The sequence below is a fragment of the Cheilinus undulatus genome, linkage group 12, assembly GCF_018320785.1.
Source record: "Cheilinus undulatus linkage group 12, ASM1832078v1, whole genome shotgun sequence".
Taxonomy (NCBI): Eukaryota; Metazoa; Chordata; class Actinopteri; order Labriformes; family Labridae; genus Cheilinus; species Cheilinus undulatus.
In genome coordinates, this window is record NC_054876.1 from 43,351,165 (window position 1) to 43,373,192 (window position 22,028).

At 39.6% G+C, this 22,028-nt stretch overlaps 1 protein-coding gene across 3 annotated transcripts in view; it reads left to right on the top strand.

Moving 5' to 3' along the window:
* zbtb16a (zinc finger and BTB domain containing 16a) overlaps positions 1-22,028 on the top strand; it is a 309,589-nt gene that overhangs the window by 254,690 nt on the left and 32,871 nt on the right. The window lies entirely within an intron of this gene.

The following is a 22,028-nucleotide window of genomic DNA, read 5'->3' on the forward strand; positions in this document are numbered from 1 at the left end:
TAATGCCATCTTCACTGAACTGGAGGAATACTTTTCATTCAAACTAACTTGTGATTTATTTATTTGTTATTCCAGCCTCCAAACAACCAATAAACTGCTTTTTTATCACACTATTTTGGGATATTAAACATAAATGTGGCAAAAGTCACATCACTGCCATTTTAAAGCATTTTTTCTTATTAATTAGCTGTTTTTTCCAGCAAAGTTAAAATGATAAGATTTATCTGTTTATCCCATTCACTGTTGTAGGGTGATGGATCCTATCCCAGCTGTCATTGGGCAAAAGGCAGTGTTCACCCTGGACTGGTCGCCAGTCAATCGCAGGGCTGACAAACAACCAGGCATTCACACCTGCGGGCAATTTAGGCTACTTTCACACTGCAGGCCTTAATGCTCAATTCTGATCTTTTTCAGATGTGATTTTTTTGTTTGGCTGTTCACACTGCAGTCGACTTCCAAAACATCAGATGTGTATCTAATTTAGAACCACATATGAAAGTGGCCTTAATCTGATTCAAAAAAGTCAGATTCAGTGTGACTTGTACGGTTTACACTGTCAGAAAAAAATCTGATTTGAGTCACAAGTGAGCAAAAAAAAAAAAAATCAGATTCTGGTCCCTTTTGACTGCAGTGTGAACGTAACCCTAGAGTCACCAGTTAGCCTGAGGAGCATCATGTTTTGTGGGGGGAGAAAGCTGGAGAACCTAGAGAGAAGCCACACATGAACTCTCATGGGAGAACATGCAAACTCCACATAGAAAGGCTCTGACCAGGAAGGAATACAGCAAAAGTAATACAGCAAAAATATGTTCATAAAAGTTACTCAGCAAATCATAGGACTAGCTACTTACCAGGAAAGTTTGAATTAAAGATCTAAAACCTTCCAGGTGTTGCCAGACGTTGCTCTTCGATGCTCTTCACAATATACCACGTGATTGATGCATCTTTTGTAGTCCGTCAAAAGTAAATTGTATTTTTTGTACGATACATCTGCACCACATCCTTAACGACTGCTTGGTGTAAGAGCAGTCAAATTGTCTTATCATTGTGGTTCTCTTTTCCTGTCCTCTTATTCACACCTTTCCTTTGACCTTGTGATGTGTTTCATCATGGTCACGGAAAAGTGGACAGGAAAGGACTTAGGAGGAAGTTTTTTGGACTTTTCAAACAGATCCAAACAACCCAAAGTGGGTTGCGAAGCCATTTTCCTTGGGTTGCAGACGAGTACATTAAAAAAAAAAAAATGTGTAAACAGTCGATGTGCTTTTATTTTGAAGGACATGTCTCCGGATCTTTGTTTTACCACATCTTCTTCTCTATTTAATTCCAAGCTTGCCCATTTTTTTCATTCAAACACTTTCTTTTGATTGAAATTATTATGAAATCTGAGTCCTGATTTGTGGATCAGCAGGTGGTGGTGGATGCTGACTTTAGGCCAGTTGAGAACCATCAGTTTAAAGGAAGCAGCATTAGCTCTGTGTTGCATAAATTTGAAATGGCTAAGCATTTTGAAACTTGTGAAAAATTTGCTGCACAGCGCCAATAATACTGATAATCCCTGCTGCAAGATCGTTAATGCAAGTGGTCTGCTGCTAAATGTCTGACACTAAATGTTTTACTAAATGTCACTTTGTCATAATAATACTAGCAATATGATAAGAACCCAATCAGCACAACTAACCCAAGCAGCATAAGAAGTCAGAAACATGAACTAAGAATGAAAAACCGCTTCAGTAACATAAGAATGGGGTCAAAGCATTGTTTAGCTAATATTGGTTTGCAGATGTTGGGTAGACCTCTGTCCCTATATTGCCTGCTGACTGTTTCATTCTTGCATCACAATAGTTGGGGGATTTGGTTGTTTATAGTTAATGAAAGCATGATTTTGTGTTTCTGAGTCCATTCAGAGCTCTAATGATCAGCCATGACAGCTGACTGCCTCTTTCGTCCTTTATATCTTGTGGCTGGTGAAAAACACCATATGGACGTGTTTACAAGGTTTAAAACATTTGGATGAGGGCTTTAAAACTTCATTTTTAATGATTACTGAAAAACATTTGACCATCAGCTCCTCCTGATAATGTCATATTCATACCATTTTAAAGATCACAAATTACCGCCATAAGTAATAATGCTCAGAGAGCGATGAAGAGCTCCAGTTGCTACAGTACATAGAGAATATGGCACGGCTGTGTGAGGAAATTTGCACTGCTATAAAGACCTCTCCCTGTCAACTAAATGGCCAGTTGAGCTGCCATATGGTTGTGCTGACATTATCTCTGGGTAATTAATATGGCATCTCGCCTGGCATCTGGTGGCATTAATCTAGCTGCGAGCAGTTCATCTTACAATGTCAGCGCTGCTGCGGGCCCGACGTGAATTATCACTGCCCGATGGAACCGGGAGGCAGAGACCAAACAAAACAACACAGCGGGGCAGAGCGTGCTGTAGCCTTTTCTTAGAATAGATGCAGCTTTTTCTTTGATTTCCTTGTTTCTTCCCCGTATGAATAATAGGAGGGGATGTTTGTCTGGCCTGATCCTCTTGTTTTAAGGCTGAAAATCATGATTAGACCCATCATAATCAGCCTGAAAATTATTGGAATATTTTTCTATACAAACATTCGCTGACTTGTTCTGTTGTGTTTAATTGCTCTTCCACACTTTAACGTCCTGTCTGACCCGCTTCCTCACTGTTTACAAATTCTAAAACCCTCCCAGTATTCTGATATTGATCATATTTAATTCTTGGTATTTTTAGTTATTATACAGAATGTCTGTGCTTTCCTCTTTTAGAAGAAGCAACAGTGTTTGTAACCTCTAGACCCACTAAACCATGTTTGATTATTAAAAATAAGCCCAAGGAGGCAGCTAATTAGTTTATTTTGATAAGCAATAAAAAAACAGTTGTCTCATAAGACAGTTCTCAAAAAGAGTGATAAGTCCATTAGAAATTATGAGCAACTTTTTGTGCACTGTCTAAATTGCACTAAGACTTGGCAAGCCTTTGGTTTTTCAACATTGAAATATTTGTGCAATTTAAACTTGGTTCAGGAGTTTGCTTGCAGTTGTTGAAATAAAATATCTTGCTAATGTTGGTGCTTAGGACCTAAATTTTTGTTTTGTTTTGTTGTTGTTTTGGTTGTTGGGTATCAATTTAGGTATCAGTGTCTTTGATTTTTACCCGAATAGTAACAAAGTTTAAAATTCTTGTGTTCTGATACCCTTTATACAGTATGGCTGTGTCCAAAACTCTATGGTTTCATAGTCTTTTTGTTTGTCTTAAGATATTTGGGGGCTTTTTTGCCTTTATTTGATAAAACAATCAAACAGCTGTTGTAATTCTACACTGCAGTTATCTTAACTTTTGTTTTGACATGTGAGGTTTTATCAAACTTTGCCCGAGCTTTAGCTGTAGCCGCAACAGTTATGTCAAAGCTTGTGAGCGAAGGCCGTCTCCTCTCCAGCATCGTGGTAGACTGAGAGTATGGCTGAATCCCAATTCTCCCCCTAACCCTCAGTCTTACCCTCAAGCTCAACCCTCAGTCTTAACTCGAGAACTTGGCCTCTCAAAACCAAGTGTAAGGGCCATCACGTGACTTAGAAATGGGACACCCTTTAACAGCAGTTATGATTTCAGACTGTAGAGGGCAGTAATGTGCCAGAACTGCATAGTCTGTCGATTCAGAGGAAGGAGAAGAACAAGAACGTGTTAATATTCGACCAAATAACATGTATAAACACCACAGCCGCGGACATATTCAGCTGAAAGTCACCATATAACTTGGCCATTAGCTAACGCGAAACACCAGCTGTAATTCGTAGGGTTGTCCGCGACAGCATGGTTACCAGCTTACGATCATAAAAATAAAAGTAGATGTTATGCTACAAAAGGCAAATAATCCATAAAATAACATTAAACTAAGATATTGGAGTGGTTTTTGTCATTTTTAGATCTCTATTAACAAAGAAATTTACATTTGTAGCTCTATTTCTTCCCTGTATTCACCGCCATCTTTCTTTGAGTGATAACCCTCAATACCAAGGGAGCTCCAGGAACATCTTAAAACTGGGGAGATAAAGCCCTCACACTCGCCCCTCAACTCAACTCTTGGGAGAATTGGGACAGCCCTCACACTTCGCATGATCACGCATTTTGAGATTGAGGGTTAAAGGGAGAATTGGGATTCAGCCTTTGTGTTTAACTGATATAATCAATCGATCTTTATTTATACTCAAGATATCATTGAGACGAAACCCTCATTTACAAATTACAGAAGAAATTCAGAGAATACAGAACAGTTAAAAACAGAGGAAAGACTGACAAAAGGACAATAAAATCCTCAGACTGGGGAATATACTGAGCATGAGGTCTGAATAATTGAGGTAATAAAGTGCAGTTCATGAAAAAAAAAAGTGTTGAAATAGTTGAAAAAATGGTTCAAAGATTGAAATCTTAAAAATGATTACAAAGGTTACTCTTCCATTAAACAATTACAGAAATAATGTTGGAGGTTTGAAATAACACTTTTTAAAAGCCCAAAAATAATTGGGAGGGGGGCAATTTGAAGCAAAAGGGGAAACAATTTTGGATTCTATTTGAAAATCTGTACATATTCATGATTTTTTAATGGTACCAGTTTTAAACCAGTACACTAAAGAAGTCTTCTGAGAGGAATTGAGGACAATTGGAGCAAGAGTGTGGTGTGCAAATCAACACAGACACACAGACATGCCAGGAAATATTGTAGTAAGATCAGGATCAGGCTTCAGCCCTCCAACCACTGCATCAGGGGCTGTCACCTCTGAAGACACCTGCTCTATTAACTGGGCCAAATGGGAACTCTGCTTTCATGCTCAGTATAATGTAAAATTTAGCATGTAGTGGGGTGCAGGTGGCCTAGCGGTCGGGTTGCTGAGTTCCAACAAATCTTCACCCTGTAAGGAGTTTTCAAGAAGGTGCATTATCAGTGACCAGAAACCCCATTTGCTTGTGCAGGTAAAGTCAAAGGCCTCCATGTTCAAAAACACCTGCTTACATGTGGCGCTAACAGCATACAGTCCAGTTATTATGCTGTGTTCAGTATATATTCGCTGTATGTGGTTTCTGACACAGCCTATGTCTACAGGTTATTACCACTTTGTACAGTAATTGAATTTTTTCCCTTTGTTCTTCTGTGTGAAATAGAAATGACAAACTCAGCATGCAGACAAAATAAATCAGTTGAGCACAGTCAGATTTTTACCCTGTAAAGCCCCAGGATAATAGGAGGAAGAAATGTGCATAATTTTCCAAAATAATTGTTTAAAGGGCTTTTCTGTCGTATTAATCATCTCTAAAACCCTTCAAAGTTTTCTCTCAACCCTTGGTGGCAGAAGGGGCGGCTCCTGTTATGATCCACTGGTTTAAACAGACTGGCTTCTGTGGGTAATTTGCTGACAAATGTGGTTACATTTCTGATTCAAAACCCTCAAAATATCCAACAGCTTTGTTAATCACACCAAGAAATGTGAGTTTTAACGGGCAGGTCTTTCAGTATAAAATGCTGCCTGTCTTCTACGTGTAGCTCTGATTTTTGAAGAGAAATAGGAAAAGTAATGGCTTTATTTCTCTTCTTTGTGTTTGCTTATTTTATATTCTGTTGGTGAATTATTGATGGAAAAGTAGAAAATTTTAAATGTGGTTGTCTGAAACATTTCAGTGACAACGAACACTGAAGCATTTTTGCTTTCTTATATTAATTTTTACATTTATCTTGACATTTAGGTGTTATTAAGGGCTCCTTTGAAGTCTTTCTTTCCTGGACAGTTTGATCAATAAATAAATGAATTAAAGAGGATGCTCTAAATGAAAGGATATATCTTTATTCTGAATTTTCTTCCGTTAGAACATGAATCAAGTTATATTTACTAAAATGGTCAGAAAATGTTTTGGTGACACTGATAAACTGATAAACAACAATGATGTTCAGGCTGAACAGTAAAAGCCTTACATGAAAATAAGTTGCTCTGAAATGTTTGGAAATATCAGAAAGAAATTTGAAATGATTTCTAACTTAAACCCAGATTGTTTACTCTCCTAAAGCCACCATTAGCCACAGTTTAAATGGTGCAAACTGGAGATGATTTGGAGTGATGTAATTTGGTTGCAATACAAGTTATGTAAAGCCTTTTAACAGCACGCTTATTTCCTCATTTCTGTCCACATGCTTCTGTTAGCTCCATGTTTAAACTGTCCTTCACCATCAGTCCAAATGTGCACAAACTGAACAGAAACAACTGAAAGATTAGGAGTGTTTAACATCTGAAGTTCTGAGTTGGAAATTTTTCAGTTTTTACACAAATTAGATGCTAACAGTTTAAGAATCTTCTGTTTTCTGAGGGTGTGAAAATGCATTGAGGAAAGCACAGATGCTGTGGAAAAAAAAGAAATTAACAGACATTAGTCCTCAAACGATTAGAGATCTGATTATTTAGTAATCAGACAGAAAATAGAGTTCCCACGACACTCAGGGTATTTTTAGTGTCAGACTGTTTTAGTGAAAATTGATCTTACAGCTCTGTCTGAAACTTTGTTCTTAAACTAAACATCAAGATGTGTTTATTCCCATGTATTGTGTCGGAGAATTTGCCAACCTGTTCTCCATTTCAATGGACAGAATGGGGAAATACGGTTGGCTATCAAAGTCTGTGGTGAGCTCTGTAAAGCCTTTTGTAGTTCCTACTAGGGCTGGGAAATTAATCGCAAACTAGATTAAATGGTAATATGGCCTGCTGCAACTTTAAAATCGCAATTGCAATATTTCTTTAACCTGAAACTTGTGCCAAAACAATAGTTTGAAACTTTTTGCAGCAGAGGCGTTATGCATTACATATCATGTAATCTGTCTAGTGGCATATTTTCAGAGTTAGTGTACAAAAAAAATCCTATTTTCTTCATTTTTGTATGTTTTTTTTGTTAAATATGAGAATTGTATAAGAATTATCATTCCTTTTACTGCAACAGTTCATGTCCAATTTGCATCTCATCCATCCATTTTCTATACCGCTTATCCCTTTGGGGGTTGCGGGGGGCTAGAGCCTATCCCAGCTGTCATTGAGCGAGAGGCTGGGTACACCCTGGACTGGTCGCCAGTCAATCGCAGGGCTGACATAGAGACAGACAACCATGCTCACATTCACACCTACAACCAATTTAGAGTCACCAATTAACCTAAGGCTCCTAAGGAGCATGTTTTTTGGTGGCGGGAGGAAGCCGGAGTACCTGGAGAGGGCCCGTGCATGCACGGGGAGAACTTGCAAACTCCCCACAGAAAGGCCCTGACTGGGGAGCGAACCAGGAACCTTCTTGCTGTGAGGCGACAGCTCCAACTCCTGCTCTGCCGTGCAGCCCAATTTGCATTTCATAAATAAGCAATTGAAAATGTAAAAAAATGTTTTAAAAAACAGGCTGCGATTTCAGACAAGAGGGTAGCGGTGGGTCCTGATGCCCAACCAGTTGAGAACCGTTGCTCTAAAGGTATCCTCTTGTAACACACGTGACTTAACCCAGCCAGACACATACACACATGCAAGGTGAAACTGCAACTAAATTTACAGACACTTAAGTTTACCCATAGGAGTTCTCTTAGCGTGGCAAATGCCAGATGTGATGACTTAAGTTTGCTCTTCATCTCAGAGACGTACCCCTACATTAGACTTGGGACCTTTTCAATCCATACATGAGTAAATCACAGAAGGCATTTATTTATACGTTGATGACAGAATGCATTCCTCCTCAGACACCCTGCAGAGCTGGAGGTAAAAAGGTGCTCGGCGACCTTTTCACAGCAGCTTTAACTTAATGTGTGATGAAGCTTGATTGCAGATGAGAGTAACAACAAACACTCGAGGTCTAGACAAATCTACGGAGCGGCAGAACGTCGCCTCTGCTTTCCTTTCTCACACCTCTCCGTGCAGACACAGGCAGCTCTGTTGTGACTGCTGTTTGTGGTGACTGGCAGTTAGCAGAGCTGAGGACTCAACAGAGCACCTGGGTGGACGGCTGTTGTTGTGACTGATTGTTGAAGCTGTTGGAAAGCAATCCTGGCCTGAAGTGAAGAGGGACGAATGGCTCTTTGAAAAGCACACGTACAGATGAAGGATGTAAACTTTTACAGATGGGGTGCATTTATCTTCTTCACAACTTTGTCAGACCTCTGCCATGATTTCTATTACACTGACCTTATTAGAAAAGAGGACAGCTTTAGACATTATTGGAGCATGCTCTTTAGAAATTCAAATAAATAAGGAAGACGTCTACTCCTTAAAAGGTCAAATTTGCTTTTAAAGAAGTGACCCTAACAGCAGATGAATAATTTCTTTTGATAAAATAACAGTTAACACCACTTACTTTTTTCCCTTTGCTATTAAACAAACCTTAAAAGGTTCAGAGCTACAGTCTTCTTGTAAAAATATTGTTGACAAATCATGAATTAGCCTTGAGTCCTAAATTTAAAAAATGTAATCTTTCAGTGAAACACTTGAAGAATGCCTCCATGAGCACCCTGACTGCACTGTGCCATTGCTAGCATCATGCATCACCATCATAGATGCATCTGTCTGTGCTGCTTTTTGGATTTGATTATTAGCCATAATGGCACAACTGTTCAAAGTAGACGTATCAGTAGCTACCTGAGTGTGCAATGATGGCACCTGTAGAAGACATACGTCCATGTGAAATCAGGCTTGTCTTAAGAAAACTTTTGTCTACTAGTATTTGTGATCTTGGGGGAAAGAACTACTCTACCAGAAATCTTAGAGCAGCGTTTCCCAAACTTAGATTAGCTGCAGCCTAATTTGAAACCTTAAAATATTCTCAGACTCACCAAAACCCTAAAAGACGAGTATATGTCTCCTGATTTGTATTTCATTCACAGATAATTTCAGCATGAACGCTTAGTTTTCGGATGCATCAAACTTACTAGGAAAGCATTTGTGGAGTCAGAAGCTGTTTCTCCTTGATGTCAGCAAGATTTCACAGTGACTAGTCAATACAGTGTGGGCTTTGTTCCGCCAGCTAATATTATTACTATTACTATTATTATTTTTACGATTATTACTATTCTAATCGTCAATATTTTACTATTATATTTAGATACAATCATCAATGTTTTTTCCTGTTTATTTTATTTTATTTTTTTCTATTGTGTATTCTATTTCAATTAGAACTTGGTATTTGATTTTGTGGTTAATTGTTACATGTTGATCTCATTAGGTGAGGTTGTTGAGATAAGTCCATAGTGGGTTTCTACCTCACCTGCACAAGTGATTTACTTTTTTTCTCTTTTCTTTGTCAGACTGTGCTTTTTTAAATGTGCTAAATAACGAAGGAAAGAAAGAATAGTACACCCTAAAAGCCAATCAACGGCCGTTTTTGAAGGATAGTAAAGCTGGACCAGTAAAAGTAGCGGCATATAATATAGTTATATTATATGATTATTTTATATGATTTATATGATTATATGACACTGTGCTAGCTTATTTGACGGTGCTGGGTAAAACGTGAAAGTTGTTAGTACCCCCCTCATTTTGATTTCTGCCACCGCCGTGTATATGGGCGTGACACTTCCTAATAACGCACACAGGCTAGCCTGTCCCAAATGTGTGTTCAAGAGTTACCAGGGAGGACTCTGTCGTCTCCCTTGCTCAGGGACCTGACTCAGGAGGATCCTTCCCACAGAGGAAAGATCCTGGGCTTTGAGAAACAGCTAGAGAGTCAGTTAATGATCCACTTCCATTTATTTTGTTTTAATCAGGCATCTGCACAGTCACTTATGTTTTATTTTCTAATGTTGTTGTACAATGCTGTGTAAAATGAAGATAAAAACAATGATTTGCCAATCTTCACCCTTTTTCAATTTACAGTAGAACACTGTGTAGCATCCCCTTGTCTTTTAACAACAGTCTGTTTACATCTGGGAGGTGAGGAGACCAGTTGCTGGAGTTTTGGGAGAGGAATGTTGTCCCATTCTTGCCTGATGTAGGACTCTAGCTGCTCAACAGTCCTGGGTTTTCTTTGCTGGATTTTTCATATCATGATGCACAAAATGTTTTCTATTGGTGAGAGAAGTTCAGCACCTTGTTATGATGAGTGCAGTATACTTATCGAAGAATAAGCTGCCCACGTCATAAGCACTAAAGTGACCCCATACCATCAGAAATTTATTTAATTTTATTTAATCAGGAGAACCTCGTTGAGATCAAAAATCTCATTTACAAGAGTGTCCTGGACGAGAAGGGCAGCAGCAAGATGAACAGTTACAGACATGAAATGTAACAGTTAAAAACACATAACTTGATCATCCTCCAGTGCCTTCAATCTACTTTTAAAAAGATTTAAAGAGACCAGCTCCCCTAGACATAGATGCAGGCTTTTGAAATGTGTGCTGATAAGCTGCATGGCCCCTCTCCTCTTAAGTGCTTATGAAACAGCATGGTTTCAGTGGTTTTAAAAATAATTAAAAATTTTGATTCATCTGTCCATAGAATAGTTTTCATTTTGCCTCATTTTCTTTTTTATTGAGTTTTGGCCCAGAGGAGACAGTTGCGTTCCTGGATTGTGTTCACATATGGCCTCCTCTTTGCATGGTAGAGCTTTAACTTGCATTAGAGGATGGCACGGTGAACTGTGTTGACAGACGGTGATTCCTAGGGGTGTTCCTGAGCCCATGCAGTGATTTCCAGTACAGAATCATACCTGTTTTAATGCAGTGCAAGATCACGAGCATCCATTATTGACCTTTGGCCTTTTCCTTTGCTCACAGAGATTTCTCCACATTCTCTGAATCTTTGGAGCTATCAGAAGGTTTTGTCTGATGGCAGAGGTGGAGTCTGGCAAACCCATCTGCTTTGCAAGGTTACTGAATCTTATGATGAGATAGTGGACTATAGATGGTGGGGTATTCAATGCCTTTTTAATTTTATTTTAAGGAATATTTTTCTGAAATTTTCCACATTTTATACAGATTGGTGAACCTCTGCCTATCTTTACTTCAGAGAGGGCTGTCTCTCTAAAAAACTCCTTTTGTACCCAGTCATGTTACTGACCTGTTTCCAATTAGCCTAATTAGTTTCAAAATGCTCCTCCAGCTGCTTTATTAGTGTCACTTAATTTTCCAGCTATATCCAGTTTCCTGCTGTATTTAAACGTATTTTGTGACTGAAGTAATGTTAAATTCTCTGAAGGCACTGATAAATCCTCAGAACTGGGAAGCAAATGGCATGGAGGAGCCAGCTAAACCAACACCAGTTAAACTGTGACACTCGCTCTGTACTAATAAATGATTAAAGGGTGACATAAGATAAAACTTCTGGCTGTGCTCGTTAGCCCTGGAACCTTATTCATGAACATAAACATGTAATGAAGTTTTTTATGATTATGTAAAACATTATTTCAGTTTTAAGAATTATTTTATGGTGTTTATTTATTGGTAATGACCTCTTGCAGCCCACACTTTGGGATGTACAGGTTGAATACTGTGTACTCAAATGCCAAAATTTGGAATTAGCATTAGCAACAGCACTAAATACTAGCTGGAAGTTGATTAGCAGTATTTAAAGGAAGCATGGTAACATGCATATACAGATCAATTACCCAAATCAGTCACAGATGTTGCTTTATTTCCTTTAAACTGATCCTTGAAGAAAAAAATAATGATGTTAGAGATTTTAGAGCTTTGTTTTTTTATTTCACATTGGATCACATCACTAAGTAGAGTTTTTTAAAGTAGATACAAAGTCTGAGAGCTGAAGAAGATCCCTAACCAGGTTGATTCTTCTTAGAGTCCATCTTAACAAATGTGACAGCAAGATTTGAAACCTCTTACCAGGATAGTAGCAACATTTTTGAAGCTTGTGAATTACTTTTTTTGTTTAATGAGTGTTATCAGGTCAGAAAAGATCATTAGGCTCAAGGAAAGTCCTGTTTCTTAAGCTGTAATTGAGAAGAAAAGATGAAAAACACTGTGATAAATGTTGCCGTGTTGACTTTAGGATCATGTTTCAGTTATTATCCTCATACTCAGACACCATGAGTCTGTGTAGGTGCTTAAAGAAACACGAGCCGACATTTACGTCCCATCCAGCCCGCTCTATAGACAAACTATAGCTTATTATGGATTGCTATTGACAAGAGCAAGCAGTAACAGAGGTTGAGGGCTGTGGTAATGGCCTGTGATTGAACACCTTGTGCTGAGGTCCCGCTGCTCTCTGCCTCATTAACTCTGGCAGGTCCTCTGTTCAGCACGCTGCATTGCAGGCCACAGCCGGGACGCATTTAACTGTCTCGTCTGCAGGCCAAGAAACACAAGCTTTCAGGGAGCATTTGGAGCACGCTCCTGAGGGCTGGGATGCTCATCTCGAAATGGGTGCTTGAGTTGCTCTAGAGATTTGGATGAAGCCTCTAAGATAGGGTTGCATTGACTAATGATTAGAGTGGAAAATGTTGGCTTTTAGAGGAATGATGTCAAGCTTTTTATTTGTCTTTAATACAGCAAGGTCTAAATGAGAAATGAAAATCCATGCACTATAAAAAGGAGTGCGCTGAAACAATATTGTTTTTTTGTTTTTTTTTTACATCAGGATTCCTTGTTACAATACTGCCATGAGCCTTATTTATCAATGCCATAAAAACACTGGATGTTCCATGAAAGACTGCTACAAAATGCAGTGGTAACTGCTACTGGAAGCTTCCTAGAGCCCAATCTCTTCATGTTTTGGTCGTGACAAATGTGTATAGGCGTGTTTTTATGGGATTTCATCACTGAAAACACACAAAATCTTTGACAGCAATGCATCATTTTGTCCTTCGATGATCCAGGGAGGCTCACCATTTTTTAAGGAAGGAAATCCACCAATTGGCACTCACCTGGAAAGACAAGGCAGGTGGCTTTTCAGGCAATTCATTGATCAGCATGACTGACTGGGCTATTTCTTATTCGGCTTTTCTGGACTCTTCTATATTTCAATCATGAGTGCCGCAGCAGGAAAATAGAGACTACTACTTATCAAAAACACTGTTGGAAGTTAATAATGAATATCTTTTTATACTTTCTTTAAAAACAGTAGATAGATACTTGGTTTTTCTTCCTCCACATCAGAATCAGTAAAAGTAGCCCGCCTCTACTTTCTGACCATTTCTTTCCTCTGTGCCCGTCCGGCCTCTGTCACCTCCCATCGGGCAGTATTCCTCTCCATTACCAGCCTCCGTCCGTCCTCCACTTAAATAACAGCAGCCCTGCCACTCCAGGCCCATTAAGATACTACCGGCGCTGCTGCGGGCGCTCACACAGACAGCCACAAACCGGCCCGGCCTTTATAAATAGATGGCGGAGAGAAGGAGAGAGAGAGAGGCTGGTTAGAGGAGGTAAATTATTCCAAAACAGCCGAACAGGACTGAGACTAAGAACCCCACCACCACCTCCTCCACCGCTCTAGCTCCTCCGTTCAGGTGTCACTTTGGGCTGACTCAATTTTACACTGTAATGGACCTCCTGGGTCAACTACTTTTCTCCAGCCTCTCCTTCCTGTTTTATCTTAGCTCTGCTCTCTTCATCTATCAGCGTCAGACTACACCTTTTTACTCGCTTTACGCACACATTATCTCCTGGACTCACTGTACAGTTTGGACCACTTAATTTTGTCCCACTCTAATCGGGGGCCACTCTACACTTTACTACAAACTGCTGTTTGCAAGAAACAAGAGCTGATAGCCAGTAGAAAGAGTTTTTTTTTTTCAAATGAGGAGTTCTGTGAAACAGCAGGCACAGTCCTTTGCTGTTACCGTTTGCAGTTTGTCTACATCATTTACTATATTTGATATGGACAACGTGCCTCTGACTTAACTCCTGTGAGAGAGTAAAGCCAAAATACCCTCACAATAGGCACTTGCATGTTGATCCAGTCATGGCAGGACAGATTTATGTGTCCTGATTCTTGGTTTTCTTCCACCTTTCCCACTTTTCTCAACTGAAAATAATGCAAGGTGCCACATTTGTCAACTAAGCTATCCATCATGATGTTACATCTGCGTTTTTTTTTTTCCTGTTAAAGGGATACTTAAACATTTTGGCAAATTCATCCATTGCTATAATTCCTATAGTCTTAGTAATGGGTCTGTTTCCTTTAGTTGTCGGTGCAAGCTGTTTCTAGATCTGGGGGGGGACCGTTAAACCAGCTGCACTGCGAACGCTATTTGAGCAGTTTGAATTTTTGCTTTCCCTCATAAACTCATCAAATATACAATCCAACAACTCCAAAACGCTCTTGTGAACAAGTTGTGACCTGCACATTCACCATGCTATGAAATGATAACGTATAATTATGTAACATTATGACACATGAAGCAAATACTCTGAACTATTTCTTGAGTGAACCACTGGGTGGATTGACACAGTGCAGCAGCCATGTCTGGAGTGTAGTTCCAGCTTTGCAGTTAACTTTAAAACATCTCCGTCTAGTAATGTTCCATGATTTTTTCATAGCGTGGTGAATGTACAGGTCACAACTTGTCCACAAGAGCGTTTTGGAGTTGTTTGATTGTGTATTTGATGAGTTTATGAGGGAAAGCAAAAATTCCATCTGTTCAAATAGCGTTCGCAGTGCAGCTGGTTTAACGGTCTCCCCCAGATCTAGAAACAGCTTGCACCGACAACTAAAGGAAACAGACCTATTACAAAGACTACAGGAATTATGGCAATGGGCGAATTTGCCAGAATGTTGAAGTATCCCTTTAAATATTCAATCAAATGAAAAAAATACTCATAAAAATGAACAGCTGGTCATAAACTAAACTCTATCAAGGCAGAATCTAAGTTTGAAACAAGGTCTAAATATTTTGGCTTCACTTCAATGCAGCTGATGCTATGTCCATCTTTATATACAGTGTATGCTTGTATACACAGGTTTTGTCTTAGGTTTTCAGTTGTATTTGTTACATGCCCATTCACCCATGTTCAGAAGGTTATTTTCTAGTGTTGTTACTCTCTGAATGGGCCTGATTTAAGCATAGAACCAACTCTGGATGATGGAAATAAGACATTGTTTCCAAAGTCTAGACCAAAATATGCAAGGAAACACCATGTTTGCTTGCTAATCAAGTCACTGTGTTGCTGCTACTCTTGCCAATGTCTCCCTGGTTAGAGACATTTCTGATCTCAGTCAACAAGCTTTGTTAGATTAAGGATTGCTAAAATAAAAATACATATAATAGCCAAGTAGTCCCCTGAGTTTAAGATCTCTTTAGTGAGGGAGTCCTGGCCAATATGGCGAAGTTAGAAATACAACAAACATGGCTGACAAGCATGAGAGACAAAAGAAAGAGTAGCTATTTTACATGTTTCAGTAAAATGGATTGTTGCTATGGCTTTAAAATGATATGGTGGAACTAAGATCATTTTAGGTGTAGGTTGAAAATTGTTTAAATATTTCATGAGCAAAAGAGTAAAGTTTTTTTTTTTTTACTCAGAGGAAACCTGTCAAATATGGAAGGTAAACCACCTGGAGGAAAGAAGCTGAGAACTACTGGAGATTTTCCTGAGAAGATCAATTAAATATGAGGAGAGCTTAGCCAGCATTGCCCCATGTTTTTGAAGCAGTTTACTTCAGACCAGAACTCATGACTGATTTCAGCACAGTAGGGTTGTACAGTCTTTATCCGACAGTTAGAGGCTTGTACCTAGGATCTCTTCAAAGTTAGAGCACATTCACGCTAGGATCAGTTGGCGCATACCGTGCTAAAGCACACTTGTCCCCCTGCAGCAGCCCCCCACTGGCCTGCACTCCCATTGCTCCAATTCTGGTCACGCCTGGGCACAGATAAGACAGCATGATGGAGAAATACATAGACAATATGACACCAGTTTTACTCACTTTGTGACTATTTTTTTTTTTTTTTTTTTTTGCTTTGGTCAGATAAAAACACTCTGCTTAAAATGGTGGTCAAGAGGAACAGTCATAAGGATGAAACATCACATCCATGTTGCTCACCTGTGCTTGTGCACCTGCATGAGAGAGAAGTTTACCAAGCTTCAGTGCAGCACAGAGCAATACAGAGCACTCACACTGGTCAAATAAACAGGTCATAAATTTCTCAGAATTAGGGGGACATGCAGATAAAAGTGCATCTCCATGTTCATGCAGCAAGAGGTCCCAGCATGCACATGTGCACTGGAGGCTGCAATGGAGCAAATGTGCATCTTTGGATCACTTCCAGTGTGAATGTGGGAGTGCTATTTTAAAGTGCATTCTCCCTCATTTTGAGAAATTTATGAATGAAATCAAACACCAGTTTTCTGTTTACACACATCTTATGAGGGGCTGTTTTGACTGAACAGAGGCTTCAACTTAAAACAAGAAGTAGTATTGAGGAGGAGACCAGGGAGGTGGGGGTGAAATTACACATGAATTGAAGCTATTTTGTTGTTTTAGCAAGTGCTTCTCCTTACTATCGCATTAATGATGTCAAAGAATAGTGTTTTTGACCGGTCTTGATGGAGAATCCAGTCTAGCCAGTCCGAGACCAAGACAGAGTAAAAATGCTCTCGAGTCCAGGACAAGACCGAGGCATTCAAAATTGGGTCTTAAGATCGGTCCTTTCTTGAGTACTACAACACTATTACATACCCTGTTATGTAGACAGGGAGACCCTGAGGACAGGCATGCATGCCATCCGTTGATCATCATGTACAACAAAATGATAGCTAACTGGGAAGAGAGCTAACAGATGAGGTAGTCCAACCAGCACAGAAAATCACAATTTTACTCACTTGTTGCTCATGCACCACATAATCCATGCAGTTTTTTTCTTTCTGAATTTTGTCATAAAAACAGGTCCACAAATGGTCGGCATGTCTTCCTGCACGTTGCTCCCCATGTTTATTTACTCTAACATTGTGTTTGACCTCAAAGAGGTTCCAGATTGTGAGTCAGGATTCTGGATGTCTGTGAGCAGAGTCTGTTGGTGTGTGGCGGGCATGTTGTTGTTATAGGAAAAAAATGTTGCATGTGGCAGTAACTTTACCAACTTTGTGGCTTTTTGGTAAGAAACAGCTCTCTAGCACTCTGCTGTTGTTAAAATGATTGTTGGGAGGAACAGTCCTGTACTCGTGCAGGTATAAAGTGCTAAGCCACAATACGGATTACATAGTGTGAGTGTGCCTTCACAGACGTCAAGGCTCATGTTTCTCCAGAGTTTAGTCTCACATTGTTCTAAAGCAACTTGTTTAAATGTTGTCAGGAGTATCGTTAAAGGTATCACCACTTTTATCTGGTGACCTTTTGCTCTCCTCTTCTTTGTCTCAGGTTTCATTGAAACTGTAAAAGCAGAAATGTCCGTACATCTTTTGAAGAAGACGCATACTTGATGACACATACCATTCACTTCAATGCATCTCTCCACTGTAATGACCTTCACTTCAAAGTAAATGCCTTTTCTTCTCCTTTTTTGTCTTTTGTCTCCGTTTGCTCGTCGGTGTCAGTATCCGGGTTTCACATTTCCACCTGGTCCACGCCTGAACTCAGACCTCAGGTCAAAGGTCTGATAACCTTCTACATTCCTAAACGCTCTCTCTAATTCTCCTTATTTACTCACAGCCTCTTGAAAAACTTCCTCCCTAACTCTTCCCGTCTCTGGACCTCTTTGGCCGTTCTCATTTTCTCTCTCTCTCTCCAAACAGCAGCCATAATGGCGCGTTCTTTTAAGCCTCTAATGTGACCATGAAGTATGTGGTCTTAAGGCGGCCTGGAGGAAGAAGTACCTCTGCATGTGCAAGTCCACTGACAGAGCCAAAACATATAAGATACTCCTCAGATAGAGTAGGAATGAGGGAGATGGATAGAGAGAGAATGGGAGTGAACAGGAGGCACACCTGTCAATCAGAGCCACTTAAGTACCTGGAGTCCTAGAGGGATTCCTGGAGCAATCGACCCCAGTCAATAGCCCTCTTCATTGATAAAAGTAGAGAGCAGAAGAGAGGAACCAGCAGGAAGAGACTAGCTTAGCATTACTTACATGTAGGTGTGAGATTGCATTGTCTATAACTTTTACAGTCATTATACATTTTAAAGTAAGAATCCAGGGAATCATTTGCAACATTTTCACGTAGCTTTCTCTTCTTTTGTCTGCCATTCCAATTAAAATAACAAGACATGCAGTCAATAAAGGCTTTTACATTCACTGTTATAGACTCAGTGAGCCCGCAGCTGTTTGGAAGAAGTCCAGCTGTACAGAGGAGAAGATGCTGCTTTTTTTTCTATTGTATATGGAAAATACAGAGGAAGAATGGCTGTTAGCATGAGCAATCACATTTGTCATAGTTTGAATTGAAAGAGCACCACTTACTGACACTTCCCCTCCTTGATGAGTTAAAATGCAGCTGCAGGATTCTCAGCTATACTAAAAACAGTTTATATTGTCCTTTACACTCAGAATTTTCAGTTCTTAAATGTTCTTTCAATTCCCTGTTTTAAAAGTCACTATCTGTTATTTTACTGATCAGAAGCATTGATTTTTAAAAGTGTTTCATAACACGGGTGTACAGGAGGTGAAACAGTCTATCAAAGTAACAGGCAAAGTCCTGCACATGTACATCTAAATTGCTCAAAAACATCAGAAACAGTTTGTCTTGGTACAATTGAGACAGTCCACAGGAGTTTACCTGCATTTCTGATACAAGAAAGTATCAGTAGTAGTAAAGTAGTAGTAGTGATAACCCTAAAAGCACTTTTTCAATGTGATAATGAGTGTGCAATGTTGCAGCATGCAATGTAATGTCTCTCCTGATGCTTGCATGCTGTTAATAAGAGTTGAGTCAAGGGATGCCCTCCAAAAAAAAATTTCAAATGATATCAAATGGTATATTTTACCCAACGTTGTAAAAATGTACTCAGTAGATGAGTTCAGATTAAATTAAAACCATAGTTATTAGGGAAAATGTAAGCTGAAATTAAAGTAAAATGGAAAAGAATTAATATATGTAAGTTTAAGGAAAACAATGTAAGATTCTGCTGCTCTTTATTTGTACATTATCTCATGTTAAAATGGATTTTTCTGCTGTCATTTTGCAAGTTTTCTGCAATTTCTGCCACCAGTGGTTTCCAGACCTCATAGTTGAGGGTGATTGCTGTGATATGATGTGTCAGTTTGTCACAAAGTCCGGCCACACACTACAGGATTTTAAGCCCCGTTTTAGGCAACATTTGACTCCCCCAATGACTGTGGGGGCGTGTCCCGACTTGAGCCTCGTCGCAAACGATTATTTGTCTGAATAGTCTGTATGTGAGTGGTGTCAACATGATTAATTTACTGCTCCAAATAGCTTCGTAGCCTCCTAGACCCTGAATCGTAGACATTGATCATGTTTGATATTTACATCTGTAGGTCGTAATGCAGCTGACGGAGTACCTACAACAACCAATAAGAGTGAGCACACCGGGTAGCATCACCAGACGGATCATACATACTTTCACTGCTCACAACAATAAACACAACTGTACCTTAAAGGTGCAGTGTGTAAAATTGCGAATTTCAACATCTAACAGTCAATTCTAGAATGTGACACTTATTTCTCTGGTGAAAACTGTGGCAACCAGTGGAATTAAAAAAAAAAAGTGTATCTGTTATTTGGTCACTTCTGTGGCGCCATAGAAACATGCAAAATGCAAAAATTCAAGATGGCAGCGTCCGTGGAGGGGACCCTCCCCATGTATGAATAGATGGCTTATTCTGAGTTAATATAAAATATATATATATTTTTCAGGTGGATAAACACTAATTTCATTCAACCAAGATTGTTTCACTAAATGCTGCTAGGCTAAGTATTACAAACTGCACCTTTAAGCCCAGCCAGGATTTCATCCGGAAACTTTCCCTTGTTTTATGATTTTTGCTGCACCTGTAACACATGCCAGGGCACTCTGTTGTGGAGGAGCAGCAAGATGGTATCGACAAATTGTTTTTTCTGAAGTCACGTGATCACATGAGGTCGTAGGCAGGTCATCAGGTGCATAATGGGCAGGTGTGTGGTCTCCAATGATCTGACAATCAGTGTTAATTTTTAAAGCACTTTTTAATTTAGTTTTAGGTCTCTTATAGTCTTTTGCCAAAAATATCTTTCAGTTTTTTTCATAATTTAGTCATCTAAATTGTTTTAGTTTTAGTCTAGTTTTAGTTGACGAAACTTCCCAACATTTTAGTCAACAAAATTTGCAGTAAATTTAGTCGACTGATTAGATTTCTCCCCAACTTACCCCGCCACCATGCAGCAAAAGCAGTTGTGAATGGATCTCCCCTGTATCTCATTCCACCTTTCCACACAGTCAAAGTAGCTGTGATTGGATATATGCCTAACTTGCCCCTACCTTCTACATGACGAATTTAGGTCTGATTGGATAAAGCCCCTGTCAAACATTTTCGTCTTGTTTTTATTTGTTGACTAAAGTGTCAGTTAATTTCGTTTTAGTTTTTGTCCATGTGCACTTGTTTTTATTGGTTACTGTCTCGTTTTCGTCAGGGGAAGAAAGGCTATTAACAAAAACTATAACGAAAATCATAAGTCAACAAAATTAACACTGCTGCCAATCTGGCTGAGTCGTCTAGTGTATGCGTTCTGAGGATTAAAGATGAAAATCGTTTGAAACTGTCCTCATGGCTGTGGTCTACCACGGTTTTAAAATAATTTAAGATTTAAAGATCATCTAGTGTGTGGCCAGCCTAACGCATACAGATCAGTTGTTGTGATGTTTGTTACACAAATTCATATATCCTATAATAAACAGGTTCCAACTGCAGTGTTCCACAATGTCATCCCATGGGACACACTGCAAGGACTTCATTGCACCCTATACAAAAACATTAAAATTTGTCAGTGCATGCAAAACACATGAAATAAAACAACAGCAGAGGGCAGGTGAATTCCTTCATGCACTCTAAGCTCAAATCTGCAGAAAAATTTGAAGATTTTTTTTGTACAAAAGCTGAGATATTTTCCCAGATGTTGAGCAACGAGAAAAGATCAATAGGTCACCAGCATATCAGGTACTTTTCTCACCTGTAGAGCGACAGATTGGTATCTGAGGTTTTCAGTCATGAGTGTTCAACAAGTATCTAATGAAAGCTCTTCGCTCGCCCGTTTTCTCTCCTGTATCAAATCAAACACAGAGCTAAAAAGTGAAGGTTTGTCGATATTTATTTCTTGTCTCTAAATGCACCAATATTAGATATTTATTCCCCTCTCTCTGTTTGTACATCACGTTCCTCTGCTCTCAACTGGATCTCCTATCCTTACCTGCTGCTCCTCTCCTCCTTTTTCCTCCTATCATCATCCTCCAGCGCTGCATCCTCCCTCCATCCCTCGTCTTCGGCGCTCAGAGCAGCCGAGACAGTGATTGATCTGGCGCGGAGGCTGTCGTGGGCCCTCCTCCTCCTTCAGTGGTTATGAACATGAGGCGGGCTGCTCTTCATAGATTTTTAAATTAGTGTCAGCTTTGCCCCAAAGATGTGTTATTGACTGATGAAATAGAAACTGAGCTCCAAACACTCAGTCCTTCCCCAGAGTTTTCCCCAGCCTGGTAATTGAAAAAGTGTGAAGGGAGTGTGTTCAAGGGAGCGTGCAAGCCGAGCGCGTGTCTGCGTGTGCGTCTCTTCTGTTTGTGATTTTTTTATGTTTGTGTGCTTGCAACTGCGCGCTCTTTATCTCTGCTGGAGAAAAATGCACAGTGCTCGCTGGAGTCAAGATTCGATTGAAGTATTGCATAGGAGATCTTTATCGTTCTACACACCCACTCTGAAACACGAGTATTTTGTGCACCTTTAATCCCATAAATACGGCATGTAAGCCTCTGCAGGAACAGTTACTAAATTGTTCTATATCACAGCCTGTGATCGAACACCTGTTGCATGTCCCTGGGTATAACAAAAGCTGCTGATTGATTGTTTGCATCTCTGAAATCTGAGCACATTGCAGCAACTTTAAAAGCATAACTGACGTGAAC